The sequence below is a fragment of the Rhinolophus sinicus genome, linkage group LG10 (genome assembly GCF_036562045.2).
Source record: "Rhinolophus sinicus isolate RSC01 linkage group LG10, ASM3656204v1, whole genome shotgun sequence".
Taxonomy (NCBI): domain Eukaryota; kingdom Metazoa; phylum Chordata; class Mammalia; order Chiroptera; family Rhinolophidae; genus Rhinolophus; species Rhinolophus sinicus.
Window position 1 is genome coordinate 13,967,410 of NC_133759.1, and position 16,272 is coordinate 13,983,681.

General features: G+C 40.0%; 1 protein-coding gene across 3 annotated transcripts in view; it reads right to left on the reverse strand.

Annotated features, from left to right (window-relative positions):
• The window catches only part of LOC109445341 (CTD small phosphatase-like protein), a 142,905-nt gene that overhangs the window by 111,077 nt on the left and 15,556 nt on the right, over positions 1-16,272 (reverse strand). The window lies entirely within an intron of this gene.

The following is a 16,272-nucleotide window of genomic DNA, read 5'->3' on the forward strand; positions in this document are numbered from 1 at the left end:
ATAAATAAAAGTTGTCATCAGTTAGGGCCTCCTGCCACCCAGCCATCAAGCCAGCATTCTGACCCCCTACACTACTTGGACAGGCAGCAATAAAAACGAATGTACTCATCTCAGATTTTGCTTTCATTGTAGGTATTAAAAAATTATTTATCTCAAAAGATTCAGAGGTAAGATCATAGAGTTCAACCCAGCAAGGTTTTCCTGGCGTCATCCATTCCCCGGGACTCATTTCTACAGGAGCTTCTTGCTAAGGCAACGGGCGAGCAAGCAAGTGCTGAGGCAGAGGCAACGCTTTCAGCCTCGTCTGCCTGGCAGCAGCCCCCTCCAAAATTTGCCCCCATCCATGGATCGAAAGAACCCGGTTTGAGCATCATCTCTGAAGAGTCTGGGCAACAAATGAACGATTCTACCTCCTTATGAAGATGATGCCTGGCCTAAAGATGGTTCCAGCAACAAAATGGCTTTCTGGTCTCTAGAAGTTTGAATCTCCTGTTGTGACAAACACCAAGCAGTGTCTTTACATCAGTCAGTCCTCTTTTAAAGGATTATTGCACGACTCAAACAGGGCAGTCTAAGAAGTATTTCAGTATTTAGTACTTTAGGCCAGCACCTGAGATCACTTGCTAACGGACTAGCATTTCCCATCCCCCAACGAAATAAGCCACTGGAATCCGCTTTCTGACACCCTTCGGGGGCTCTCCTGTACTTGGAATCTGAAGTACGGCCCCACTGCGTCTGAAGCACTAAGGAAGGGTAACTTGGCAATGAGATACAGGAAGGTGAAGCTTTGGTAACTCTGTAAGTTGAGTTTTTACGGAAAAGTTTGATAAAACCTATGATTTCAGGGATTAATTCAGCTTTGTGTCGTTTTAGAGACTGCTGCAATCTTACTTTTAGCTTAAAAGCACTACCAAGGAGTGAGAAAACACTGGCAATATGGCTAATATAACACAAACTTTCATACCTCCCATTGGTGTTAGCTTGATAGAAAATGTTGGGAGCTGTTTTTCCTGCTGTCAAGCCAGCATGTGCCAAAAACAGGGGCACAGGGCATGCCTGGATCTCTCAGACCTAATCTTTATGAAGACTGCAGCTGCTGCTGCATCCTCATCCATCACACCCTTCACTCCAGCATTAACACATCTTTTAAAAGCACCCTCTCCCCCACCTTCAGCTCTGCTCATCTGTGTGGTTGCAGCCGTTATGTAACTGCCACCTTATCAAAGCACCAAAATGCTAAACTGCTGTATATTCCTTAACTTATGCAAGGCTTGACCTTATTGCTAGGAAATACCTAGCATATTTTAATTGTTTTCAGAGGTCCAGGAAGCATTTTGAAAAGCTTTTACCACATTATTCGTCATTCCTCTGATCTATGCTCATGCAACAAGGAGGGAATTGATAACTTGTAGCCTGGTAACTGTGTGGAGCAATGAGTCACCTCTTCGGAATCTCATTAATTCATCACAGTTTTCATGAAATAATTATATTGGAACATTAATTGCAATTAATAAACAGTAATTACTCAACACTATGTGCCAAAAACACTATTTCAAATGCTTTACATGCCTTAATTCGTAATCCTCATAACTATCCTGTGATAGGAATTATTTTTATTTCTATAATACTATTATTTTTATAATTTTTAGTCTCACTTTATAGATAAGGAAACAGAGGCAAAGGGATGACAAATGTCATGCAGCCCGAAATGGCGGAACTGAGACACAAACCCAGGCTGGCAGTGAGCCCAGGGCCTGGCCCTCATCAGGACACACACCACCTTCGCTCCTTGTGTCCTGGCCCAGGGCTGTGTGTGCTGGGATTTGGAGAGCTCTAGCACATGTTTGGCTTTGGTTTACTTGGGTGTCCTGTGGCACAGGCAGTTGGCAGGCCACAGAGGCTGGGCATCCACACTGCACAAGGTGCTCACAAACACCTTGGCAAATGGGGTGTTTCCAACAAGAATTTCACTCCGCTCAATATTTTGCCAAGGTATGCCCAAAAGTACTATGAAAAATAAGTTGGTTCCAGGGAAAGATAGCAGCGTGGGCCCAGGCCAGTTTGAGCCTGAGGAGGTACACAGGCTGTAGTGCTGAGCGGCTGCTGTTTCATTCTGGATGGGAGTCTGGACGTGGGGTAACCCAAACCTGCCCCTGAGACAGGAAGCTTCGGCAAAGCTTATCCGTGTCCCTAGGGACCATATCAGGAGCTCAAAAAGGAAGCAAAACCAAAGACATGAACTCTATTTCTCAAAGGGTGAACCGTGGGCTCCCTATATTGGGGTCAGCCAGGGAGTGTTTCTTTAAATGCTGATACGTCCCACCCTGGACCTACTGCATCAGGGTTTTCCCCTCCTGGGCTTAGAAGTCTGGATTTTCAGAAATCTCCCCAGGTAATTCTGATGTATTCTAAACACGAGTAACCATTACTTTGGGTCTCTGGGGTTTCATGTCCAGGCATCGGAGAAAAAGCTATATTTTAAAAGCAACTATTCAATTCAACAAGTAGCATTCAGGTCGGAGAATCAGGGTTCTAGTGTCAGTTCTACTAACACTAATAGCGTGCTGGTTATCTTTGGGGACATCCCCTGGCCTCTCTGAATCTTAGGCTCCCCATCCGTAGGTCAGGGGACCAGGTTCCTGTGTGTGCTTCCCACCCCAGTGCACCTAAGCATACTCGCCAGACCTCTGTGGTTATTGAAATGAGCTCGTGAGATCCTAAAAGGAGTGGCCAAATGTGGACCTGCAAGGTCAGATGGTCTGGGTTTGGGCAGGGCACAGGCGCTGACACTGGGAGAATCCAGACTGGGGTGGTCACCCCGATAGCACAGACCTCATGTGGGGGAAGGGAGTTGGGTGGGAAATAAAGCAGGGCTAAGTGAAGGGAAACGTTAGGAAACATGGGTGGGGAGGGATGACAGTTCCAGGTTACAGAAGCCCTTCAATGCCAGGGAGAGGATGTAGTTTTTGATGGAAACTAAAAAGAGAAGTGACAATGAACAGTGGTGTTTTGGGAAGATAACTGGCCTAATGCAGGATAGGAAGAGTGGGAGGGGTTGGGTAGGCCCGGGGGCTCAGTTAGGGAGACGTTTATGACCCAGAGGACAAGCTTCCTCCAGAGGTGATGTGGCCTTGACCTGGATCTGTGGCAGTGGGAACAGAAGGGAAAGACCGCCGTGTCAGCGGGAAAGGCTCCAGGGCCCTGGGATCGTGGGTAGTTTTTATGGCTCTTTCAGTTTACTTGTTTTTGCCTTTTGCTTATCTGTAGTTTCTGTTCTCTCTGTAGTGAGCAGATATTGCTTTGTGATAAGAAAAAGAAACATACAGTTCACCATTTCCTTTGGGAAACCAGCAAACAAATCTCCACCCCATTGGCAGCTCAGCCCTTCCTCTCACTAATCTGCTTTTCTAGAATCCCCTTTCTCATACTTTTTGTCAACTCATCTGCACCCACCACCCCTTGCCCCTTTGCTAAGAGGCTTCTGCAGAGCATTCCTTCTCCTTTTCTGGACCATTCCTCCCTCCTGCCAGCTTCCTGTAGTGCAAACCTGGCTTTGCTCCTGTGCCTCAGGAGGAGACTTCTCCTGGAGCCCGGGGTCCTGGCCTCAGGAGAGCAGGTCAGGCAGCTCCCTGCCATCACACAGGGGCCAGACCAGGGCTCCACCAGCATCTCCATCAGGCATTCTCTGAGGAGTTAGCTTCTTTCCTATCCTTGAAGCCAATCTTTTAGTACTTCAAAAGCTTCCTCTCCAAAAGAATTCTTGTCATCATCCTGGGAAATGCTGCCATCCCTGAGGAAGAGAACTGCACCGCCCAGCCTTCCAACCCTCTGATGATCCCAACTTCTTTGACCATTTCTGTCCCCCACAGCCACTTCGCATGCCTTTGTGTCCCCAGAACTCCTAGAACGTATCAAACTCGGAAACCCTCCTTTGACCATGAACATCTGTCTTCTGCCTTCTTGGATGTCCATATTCGAACTGAATATCCAGTCACTGGTTCTCTTTCGAATTCACTTTCCTGCCAAGCACCCTGGATTCTAAGGCCAATTATTTAAATCGCCTTCCTCAGTATCCTGAATTCTCTCAACTTCTGAAGCTCTGCTAAGCCTGCTGTGCTACCCTCTAACATGGGACCAACGGTGCCTTCCCCTTAGAGAAAAACTGCCCAGCCAGACCACGGGGCTCCTTACAGAAGTTTCAGTAAGGCCCCCAGCTCAGCTCAGCTTCCATACCCCATCGGATCCCAACCCTACTGTCGAGTCAATGGCAGATCCTTACCGTTTTCCTCAAGCCCCTTGATCTACTCGCATTTTTCCCCCTCTTGGCAAATGGTCTTACCTCCAATTTCATTAACAAATTGGCAGCTGTGAGTTATGACATTCTTATTTTCCCTTCTCTTTCTTCGGCTGTGAACTTCTACATATCTCCCGCCATCTTTTCCTCCTTTCTGGAAAGAAATGTTGTCCTGCCTCTTTAAGGCTCATTTCCATGTCTGAGTCCAGGGCCTCCTGTCTTTCTGAAGGATTGACTCAGTTGATTATTTCTTCTTTCCTGTAGTTTTCAGCTCTCCTTCTCCATCAGGCAAGAAAGATGCTTTGCCAATCCCTTCCCCTAACACCCTCTCATCTTCTTGCAACTGCCAAGCTCTTCAGAAAGTTTTGCTATTTCTGTAGAAGTGATGCACGTTCATGTAAACATTTAAACAATGCAGAAGAGCAAAAAGAAAAATCACGATTACCCAATATCCTACCACTGATAGATAACTGCTGTTGGAAATCTGGTGACCATGCTTACAAATTTTCTATGTACACATTCACATACAGAAATATGAATTTAATACAGAAGAGGCTCCATTGTACATGCTCTTCAGTGACTTGCTTTTTGTAACCACAATCTCCATAGCACTTTTCTGTGCCAATAGTCTCTGTTTTGTAACTATAGAAAGCATTCTAGTGAATGTAAATAACATAATTACTTCCCTGTCCCCTATTAATTTGTTTACAGTTTTTTTTTTTTGTTTTTTTTTTTGGTTTGTTTTTTTTCTGCTCTCAATAATGCTGTGTTGAATATTTTTGCTTAGGTGAAATTATTTATGGCAAATTCCTTAAAAGGGGTTGGTCAATAAAATATACTTACTTTTTTTTATTTGATAGAAACTGCAAAAGTCTTTCAGAAAGACTGTACTAATTTAAATTATCAATGGTTGTCATTTTCCTAAACCCTTAAGAACCCTGAGCTTTGTTAATGTTTAAAAATTTTACCTAATATCAGGAATAAAAAAGAGGGCAGCATTACAAATTCTACAGCCATTAAAAAGATAAAAGGATATTTTGAACAATTTTCACCCAGTGTTTTGAAAATGTAGAGGAAATGGACAAATTCCTAGGAAAAAGAAACTTGCTAAAATTTATACGAGAAGAAAGAGAATATCTGAATAGTCCTGCCTCTTAAAGCAAATCTATATTTAAAAACCTTCCTACAGAAAAAATCCAGGTCTCAAAGGGTTTCGCCAATGTATTCTACTAAATATTTGAGGAAGAAGTAACACTAACCCAACACAAATTCTTCCAGAGAATAAAATTCTCCAATTTCTTTTTTGAGGGCAGCATAACCTTGACACCAAAACCTCACAAGGACATTTAAAGAGAAGAAAATCACAGGCCAGTCCGTTGTGGACATGATGATAAAGTTACAGGCATCGTGAATACTACCGTGGTTTGTCGCCAGGCACCTCCACAACTGAGAAAAATGCTAAATTTTACTTAGAGGTCAATAAAAATGAAGATGGAATATCTTTTCCTAACCAAGCTGACAGACTCCCTGAATTCATGGACCACTGGGGGATCTGTGGTCTCCAGGTTAAAAATTCCTGCACTAAGAAAACAGTGCTACAGGCAGCTTAGGCCACTGGGGCACCAGCACTCAGGTCCAAATGGAAATCCCACCAGCTCCCAGTCTTCCCGAGGGCCTCTGTGCTGGGCAAGCCACAAGTCTTCAAACACTTTTTCAGTTGATTTCTTTTGATTTAGCATTTCACACATTTCTCTGTTCTCCTTCCAATATGATTTCACTTTGCTTAATATAAAAGACTTGACTAAACATTTCGGTTCCTTTATTCCCAAAATAAATTCCCACGATAACAGGGCAGAATTGGCAAATCAAGCAAACCATTCCTTTGATGACACCCAGGCTATTTGACTACATATTTGTAAATGGAACGTTTTAAACGAACATGGACTTTTGGGGCCAGCCTTCTCGACAAAGCCAGCTTGGCTAGACCAAGCACTCATGACACCCTTTGGAAGGTCACCTGAGAGAAACATAATAGGAGCGGGGTGTGACCTGACTCCAGCCAGCATCCTGGCACAGCCTGCACTAGCACTGAGGACTGTTTGAATCCCCTTTGGAAAGCTCAATGACCATGTTTTTTTGGACATCTTCCTGAACACTTACTTCGGGGGAAAAGAACCAACTAAATTTATAACTGCATTTTTACCACTTCTTCTTTCTCTCTATGTAAAAATGGTAAAACGAGTATTTTGAAAAATTTATCCTAATACTCAAGTTCAGGGTTAACATTTTAAATTATGAAATATTTAAACATACAGAGAAGTACAGAGAATAAATATAACAAACGACTGACTATATATTGGGCTACCCAGCTAGTCAGATCAAGCATAGCTGAACATTTTGCCGTATCTGTCTCAGGAAAATAGTTCATAAAGACAAAACATTAAAGAAGCTGAAGCTACAAAACTGAAGCTACGTGTGTACCCTTCCCCGTTCCCACCCCCTTTCCTCCCTCTCTAGAAATAATCACTATTATGAATTTGTTATTCATCATTCCCAAAGATGTTTTTGTCATTTTACTATATATACAGACATACACTATATAGAAACTATTTTTGTATATTTTCAGACTTTACATGTATGGTATTACATTGTATGTGTTAGCATGGAACTTGCTTTTTTGTTCAACATGACGTTTAAAAAACTTTAGCCATATTAATAGATGTGGCTCTAGTTTCCTCTTTTTCATTGCTATATACGATTTCATTGTTTGAACACACCTCAATTTGTTTATCCAGGATTCTGTTTTTCTAAGATCTCTTTTAGCTAGATCTCAGCCCAGCTCCTCGAATGAGCGGATACCTAAAGACTATCAAATAGGCCTGTAAGAATTGGTTTCTTTTTATTTTTAGTAGTTCCTAGAAAATAAGCACCAAGTCTAAGGGAGAACAAGTACTGTTAGGCTTAGGCTTCTAAGTGCAATCATCAGCAGAGTATATTTTACTAGAATAGTCCTAAGGTGTAGTTAAGCATTACCGCCTCCCCCCGCACCCCACGACGCCCCTGGGCTGTGAAACAGCCAAATCTGATTCTTTGGCTAGGCCAGAGAATCTACAAGCCACTAAAATTTTTTGAGAAAGTCCTTTCTGTCTAACGTAGTTTAAGTGAATTCTGTGGTTTGCCACTAATAACTGTGACCAATACAATGGGATTCAAGCATCTTTAAGAGACTTCTTAACAGCCATTCCTTCTAAAGACGTTTTAAAACTCTTCTTTTATCTAGTTACATACCTGGACATATCGTGTAAGTGATAGAGAAACGTATCCCTTCTTCCAGAATTTTAGAGATAAAAGCAATTAGATTTTTGACCTTTACTATAAACTTCAACTTCTCTCACTTTTACTAGTGAATATAGAAGAGGATTAGAGTTAATAGCAAGATTCGAGGAAACATAATTTGTTGCATAAATAACAGAACATGAATTGTAAGAAATGTGGTCTATCAACTTGGGTAAGCCCTACAATTTATCTTGTTAAATATGCTGCTTCTGGCAGAAGTAGAAAGTAGCATCTTTTGGAAAAATATGGTTGCTGTCTTTCAAGATGTGAATCTCAAAGGGCTTATGATTTTCTCCAACTATCTCCTAAGTTTCCTTTTAATGGAGTCAGACAGATGAGGTTTAACCCTCGGTTCTACTATTTGGTAGGTATATGTCTACATATTATATAAGCAAGTTACTGAATCTGAGACTCGGTGTCTATAGATGTAAAATGGGGATTATAATACCTATAACATAAGGTTGTTGGATGATGAAATGAGACATACATGTAAAGTGCATGGCATATAGTAGTCACAAAATAAATGGTGGCTTCCATGGTACTCTGCATACCCTCTTCTTTTGTAAAAAAATTTGTTTTAGTTTTTCAATTATAGTTGACATTCAATATTATCTTACTCGTGTATTAGTTTCAGGTGTACAGCGTAGTTATTAGACATTTATATAATTTATGAAGTGATCCCCCTGAAAAGTCTAGTACCCACCTGGCACTATACATAATTATTACCGTATTATTGACTATATTCCTTATACTGTACTTTACATCCCTGGGACTATTTTGTAACTACCAATTTGTACTTCTTAATCCTTTCACCTTTTTCACCCAGCCCCCCAACCTCCTCCCATTTGGTAACCATCAGTTTGTTCTCTGTATCTATGAGTCCATTTCTGTTTTTGTTGTTGTTATTTTGTTCTTTAGGTTCCACAAAGTGAGATCATATGGTATTTGTCTCTCTCTCTGCCTGACTTATTTCACTTGGCATAATTTCCTATAGGTTTATCCATATTTTTCCAAATGGTAAGATTTCATTGGTTCTTTATGGCTGAATATTCCACTGTATATAAATTGTGCATTTTCTTTATCCCGTCGTCCACTGATCGACATTTAGGTTGCTTAAATACAGAGGGTGCCAGAGAAAATGTATACATACACATTTTAAGAAAGGAAAAAAACTTACTAAAATTGTAATACTCAACATATACTGATAACAAAAGATGAATGAATACAAGTCATATATATGCGTGACTTGTATACATTTTTTGGCACCTTTGGTATCTTGGCTATTGTAAATAGTACTGCAGTGAACATAGGGGTGTATGTATCTTTTCTAATTAATGTTTTTTTATTTCTTTGGTTAAATACCCAGAAGTAGAATTGCTGGGTCATAAGGTCGTACTATTTTTAATTTTTTGAGGAACCTCCATACTGTTTTCCACAGTGGCTGCACCAGTCTGCAATCCCACCAACAGGGCATGAAGGTTCCCTTTTCTCCACATCCTCGCCAACACTTGTTATTTGTTGATTTACTGATGATAGACATTCTGACAGGTGTGAGGTGGTATCTCATTGTGGTTTTAATTTGCATTTCTCTGATGTTTACAGTGATTTTGAGCATCTGTTCATAGGTCTATTGGCCATCTGTATGTCTTCTCTGGAGAAATGTCCACTCAGATCCTCCGCCCATTTTAAAAATTAGATTTTTTTTTTTGTGTTGTGTGAATTCTTTATAAGTTTTAGATTTTAAGCCCTTATCAGATGTATCAGTGGAGAATATCTTCTCCTATTCAATAGGCTGTCTTTTCTCTGTGTTAATGGTTTCCTTCACTGTACAAAGACTTTTTAGTTTGATGTAGTCCCATTTATTTATTCTTTCTTTTGTTTTCCCTACCCAAGGAGATATATCAGAAAAAATATTACTAAGGGCAGGGTCAGATGTTTACTGCCTATGTTTTCTACTAGTCTCATGGTTTCGCGTCTTACATTTAAGTTTGTAAACCATTTTGAGTTTATTCTTGTGTATGGTGTAAGAAGGTGGTCCAGTTTCATTTTTTTGTATGTATCTGTCCAGTTTTCCCAACGTTGTTTATTGAATAGACTGTCTTTACCCCATTGTATATTCTTGCCTCCTCTGTCATAGATTAATTGAATGTATAGGTATGGGTTTATTTCTGGGCTCGCTGTTCTATTCCATTCATTGATATACCTGTTTTTATGCCAGTACCATGCTCTTTTGATTACTATGACCTTGCAGTATAGTTTGATACCAGGTATTGTGATCCCTCCAACTTTCTTCTTCTTTCACAAGACTGCTGTGGCTATCTGGGGTCTTTTATGGTTCCATATAAATTTTAGGATTATTTGTTTATGTTCTGAGAAAAATGCCACTGGTATTTTGATAGAGATGTCACTGAATCTATAGACTGCTTTGGGTAGTATAGACATTTTAATGATGTTAATTCTTCCTATCCATGAGCATGGTATGTACTTCTATTTATTTGCACTTTTTTCAGTATCTTATAAGTAGAAGTCTTTTACCTCTTTGGTTAAATTTATTCCTAGTTATTTAAAATTTTTTTTGATGTAATTGTAAATGGGATTGTTTTCTTACTTTCTCCCTCTGATATTTTATTATTGGTATATACAAATGCAAGTGATTTCTGAATATTAATTTTGTATCCTGCTAATTTACTGAATTCATTTATCAATTCTAAGAGTTTTTTGGTGGAATTGTTTTTGGTGCATACCGTCTTCTTAAAGGACTATACTAGAACACCTCAAATGCACGGCCAGGTCTCATTCACTTGTGCATCCCAAGCACTTGGTACAGATGAACAGCACATAGTGGGTGCTCAGTAAATGTTTACTGAATAAGTGAATCAGAGATAATATTAAGAAGAACATGCTTTTTAAATAGCTATGTATTTTGATATGTACTATATAATACATATATATTATTTAGTCCTTATAATTAACCTATGAGATATTTACTACTATGAAATCAAGGCTCAGAGAGATTAAGTAACTTGTTAAAGTTCACACAACTCATAAGTGATAGAGCTGGAATTCAAACCCAAGCCTATGCCCTTGAACATTATGCTCTATTTAGTGCATCCAGCTCAGGCAGTGCAGGAAGGTCTCAAGAGAAGGTGGCACTTGAGCTGGATGACTAAGAATCCTTCAGGCACATAAGGGAAAAGGCCTCCCAGGAAGAGGAATCAGTACATGCACAGTGGAGTGAGAAAGCACAGCATGTTTGGGCTCAGCAAGTGGTTCATTACAGCGTAGAAGGGGATCCCTGCACAGGAGGCTGTAAAGGTCGTCTAGGATCAGTCCGTGAAGGGCTACAGGCTGTGCAACATCATGTTTTTACCTTGGGGCCAACAGGGGACCACAGAGAAACAGCTGTAAGCCGGCAGCAGCATGATCAGAGCTGTGCTTTAGAAACGTACATCCAGCAGCCTCACGGAAGAAGAACTGGGATGAGAGCCCAGGCAGGAGGAAAGAGCATAGTTAGAAAACAGTGTTCGCCATTTGCCCTGTCTTTCCCATCTCTGAGACTCTGATCATCACTACACTAGTTTCTAAATGATGTCTTAACATTAGTGGCCAACAGAACTGTGCTTTCTAGACAAACGGGGTTATACTTCCTGGATGAGAATGTCATTCACAGAAAAGTTTCACTTGGTTTATTTAACTGGTGGCGAAAGAACTCAAGCTACCCAGTGACTGAGTCCAGCTCTTCCCTACAGTTTCAGGTAGAAGCACTTCCTTTTTCCCTGCAGATACTTGTGGACGGCCTGGAAGGTAGCCCCGACCCTCCAGAGCCCAGGCCCTCTCTGTAGAGCTGAGGCTTCAGCACATTTATTTCTGTTCTAGTGATATTCTATTCCTTTGTTCTCTTAGCCTCCATCAAGATAGTCACTGTTTTTATACTATTGTATAACTACAGGAGACAGTATTTTAAACCCAGATGCTTATTCATCTTATCTTGAATTTTTGTATTAGCTTTTTGCAGAAAGCTATTCAAGGCTATTAGAAGAAATTCTCAGCCCCAATTTTGAACCTGAAAAAAGACATACTGTAAAAAATCTGTTTGGGTGAGCTCCTAAAGAAAAGAGTGGAGAAAGTCACAGGTTTTACCTTTCAGAGCCTCCCCCATTGCAAAATGCAGAGTAAGTCTGCCCTGCCAGATTATAAAATAGCTTGATCTTTTTTCTGCTTAAATCATGACCAAAAATTTACTTTTGAGGGAGGACTGGTACTGTATTAAGCTTACCATTGCTGCACATGAAGGAGGCTGATCCAAATTTAAGGAGAGTGTAGAGTCCAGAAATAGATCCACAATAGTAGTCAACTGATTTTTCTTCTTTTTTTTTTTTTAAAGATTTTATTGGGGAAGGGGAACAGGACTTTATTGGGGAACAGTGTGTACTTCCAGGCCTTTTTTCCAAGTCAAGTTGTTGTCCTTTCAGTCTTAGTTGCGGAGGGCGCAGCTCAGCTCCAGGTCCAGTTGCCCGTTACTAGTTGCAGGGGGCACAGCCCACCATCCCTAGCGGGAGTGGAACCGGCAACCTTGTGGTTGAGAGGACACGCTCCAACCAACTGAGCCATCTGGGAGCTCAGTGGCAGCTCAGCTCAAGGTGCCGTGTTCAATTTTAGTTGTAGGGGGCGCTGCCCACCATCCCTTGCAGGACTCGAGGAATCGAACTGGCAACCTTGTGGTTGAGAGCCCACTGGCCCATGTGGGAATCGAACCACCAGCCTTCGGAGTTAGGAGCACAGAGCTCTCACCGCCTGAGCCACCAGGCCAGCCCCTCAACTGATTTTTAATAAAGGTTCAAAGACAATAAATGACATGGAAATAACTGGGCATCCATATGCAAACCTCAATTTCTGCTCTTTAAAGCACATCTTAACATCTCAGATCCATCAGGGTAGCTACTGTCAAAAAGACAGACAATAACAAGTATTGGCGAGAATGTAGAGAAACTGGAACCTTTGTGTACTTGGTGAGAATGTAAAATGGTGCAGCTGCTGTGGAACATAGTATGGCTATTCCTCAAAAAAATTAAACACAGAGTTACCAAATGATGCAGCAACCCCTCTCCTGGCTGCACACCCAAAAGAAATGAAAGCAGGGACTCAAACACGTATTTCTACACGCATGTTCACAGCATTACTCACACTGGCTAAGACATGGAACAACGCAAGTGTCCACTAAGGGATGAACAAATACACAAAATGTGGTGTATTTTATATACCACATGTATAAAAATATACACAATATGGACAATATACTGGAGGTGCCAAAAAAATGTATACTCATGACTTGTATTCACCTTTTGTTATCAGTATATATTGACTATTACAATTTTAATAGTTTTTTTCCCTTAAAATGTGTATACATATTTTTGGTACCCTCTGTATATGTATCATATGTATATCTATACACACATACATGCATACATACAATATAATGTAATATTATTCCATACAATGTAACATGGTATGGAATCATTAGAGAGCGTGAAAAGACAAACCACAGACTGGAAGAAAATACTTGCAAAGCACATATTCAACAAAGTACTTTTATCCAGAATACATAAAGAACCTTCACACTCAATAATAAGAAATGAAACAATCCAATTTTTTTTTAAATGGGCAATTTTTACTAACAATTGTCACCCCAATAAATTAAAAAAAAAAAAAGGCAACAATTTGAAGAGACACTTCACCAAAGAATTTAAATGGCATACAAACTCATAAAAAGAATCTCAACACTACCAGTTGTTAGGTAAATACAAACTAAAACCATAACAAAATACCACTAGATACTCAAATAAAATAAAAAATTGTCAATGCCAAATACTGACAAGAATGCAGAGCAACTGGAACTGTCATACATTGCTCGTGGAAACGCAAAATGGTACCGCCACTCTGGAACATGGTTTGGTAGATTTTATGAACGTACACGTACAAATTGTAGCACATCCATGTAGTTGAAAACTACTCAGCAACAACAACAAGCTGCTGATACACGCAACTACCTTGATGAACTTCAAAAACATTACCCTAAGTGAAAGCACCCAAACTCAAAAGGCTACGTACATTCTGCATGATTCCATTCATGTAACATTCTAGAAAAGGCAGAAAACAATAGGGAAAAGACCGGATCGGCCATCATTGGGGGCTGAGTGTGGAGGAAGGACAACTGCAAAGGAGCACCGGGAATATTTTAAGAGTGACAGAAATATTCTGTCTTGATTGTGGAGGTGGTTACACAAGCTGTATGAGTCTGTCAAAACTCCCAGAACTTTGTAACCTTGGATTACACCAAAAAAAGGATGATTTTTATTATATGCAAATCTACCTGAATTAAAAAAAAAACACTAAACTTAACAAAAGGTTCAAGGAGAGAAGTACACCCTACGGCAGGGAATCAGGGTATGTGCTGTGGAGCAGAAAAATCAATGCTCACCAGTGAGTGCTTATACCTTTGACAAGAGTTAAGAGCTACTCAAATTGTACCCTTGCTTGATGACTGCTATGAAATGTATTTGTTCTAACCAAAACAAAAATGAGTCTGTTAAGCTGTTTCCTCAAAAAGGGAAATAAAATATGGCTCTGATTGAAGTCTATGGGCTTGAAGTCAGTGGTTTCTGACTTGAACATAAGTGAGCCAAATACTTAGAACAAATTTATGACGTGCTAAGTGTGAAAGCTAAATCTTGATCAGAACGCAGAGGGAGACATTATATACAATGTAAAGTACAGTATGAATTCTTATTGGAATACTGGCTCCTCTCTGGTACTAAAAGGCTACATTGATTCAAGCCATGTTGACAAGATGATGCAGCTTGTTCTTTAAGATACCCTGAAATATTGAAATCACAGGTTAAATACTAATTTTGAAAAGTAAGAATAGTATCAGTCATCAAATATTTGTTAACCCACTTCTCTTCAGTTTTTAAAGCGCTTCAAGTACCAGGATTTTAAAACATTTTGACAAAGAGCCTTAACACAAATTATAATTACAAAGAACCTTTCAGATTTTAACTTGAAGCAGCTACTTGGAATCAAAATGTGCTGTTACTTAGGTGGTTACATAAGCCTTAGCACCCATACAGACCACTGTTTATTAGGCCCTGGTTTCAGAAAACTATGCCACTAGTGTTTTCAGTCTTGATTCCAAATACAAAAATGTCCACATCCCAACCCAGTGCTACATGCAGTTCCTACGCCTTTGCCTCAGTATGTGATGTTATTTCAAAGCCATAAAGGCAAATATTGGCTTAATTTTACTTTAAACAAAGCACTAAATATGCATTTTCATTTTTTTAAAAAAGGAAAATGTACGTTAAAAGATTAAAGGAAATAAAACTATTTAAGGAAAGTAGATTTTTAAAAGAAAGACAGGTCATTAAAAATACTTCACTTTAAATGTCTGATAAATCAAGATTTAAGATCGGGAAAATAAGTTCCAAGGTATATACTGTACCTTCAACATTACCCAAGAGAATCCTTACAATGACTTTTTTTAGTGGCTATATGCTGCTGACCTTGACACCATACATTACTGTCAAAGCAAGGGAGAAAAAACTATATTTAAATCTAGAATCCTTTGTGGCCAGAGTGTTTCCTGATCTTTGCCAGTTATTGGCTGAAAGGACCCGTGAACCCCTGGCACTGGCATGTATCATTCCCCCATCCCCAACATCACTAAAGGAGGGAGACCATTTATACCATATATACCTCACTTCGGGGTATATACCCAAACAAAATGAAATCATTACCTTGAAGAGATACAACATTATTTACAATGGCCAAGACATAGAAACAAAGAAGATGTGAGAGAGAGAGAGATAATTATTCAGCCATAAAAAAGAAGAAAATCCTGCCACTTGTGAAGACATGGATGAACATGGAGGACATTACTCTAAGTGAAATAAGTCAGACAGAGAAAGACTGTATGATCTCACTTATGTGCAAAATCTAAAAAAACCCAAACTCATCGAAAAAAAGATCGGATTTGTGGTTGTCAGAGGCAAAGGATGGGAGGTGGGGAAATTGGGTGGAAGTGGCCATAAGGTACGAACTTCCAGTTCAGGTAAGTAAGTGCTGGGATACAGTACAACATGATAACTATAGTTAACAATACTGTAGGACAGATTTGAAAGTTGCTAAGAGAGTAAATCCTAAAAGGTCTCATCCTAAGGAAAAAACATTTTTTTGGTAACTATATGAAGTGATGGATGTTAATTAAACTTATTCTGGTAATCATTTCACAACGTATACATATGTCAAACCATTATGCTGTACATCTTAAATTTAAATAGTGTTGTATGTCAATTATGTCTCAATAAAACCAGCAGAAAAATAAATAAACAAATACCTCAGAATTAAATGTGAAGCTGTGTGGTCCCTCCTGAAAACCCAGTCCTGCCGTTCTGAAGGGGGCTCCCCTCCGACCCAGGACCTCCAGCCTGAAGCCCTCAGAACTACTTCCAGGGCAGCATGGGCCGGAATCAGTTTTTCCCAGTCACTGGCCAGAGAGCCCTGCTGGGGGGTCACAAGAGCTGAATCTAAAGAGAAGCTCCTTTGTGTTTACCCCATGAAGACATTTCTATTTACTTAAATAGATT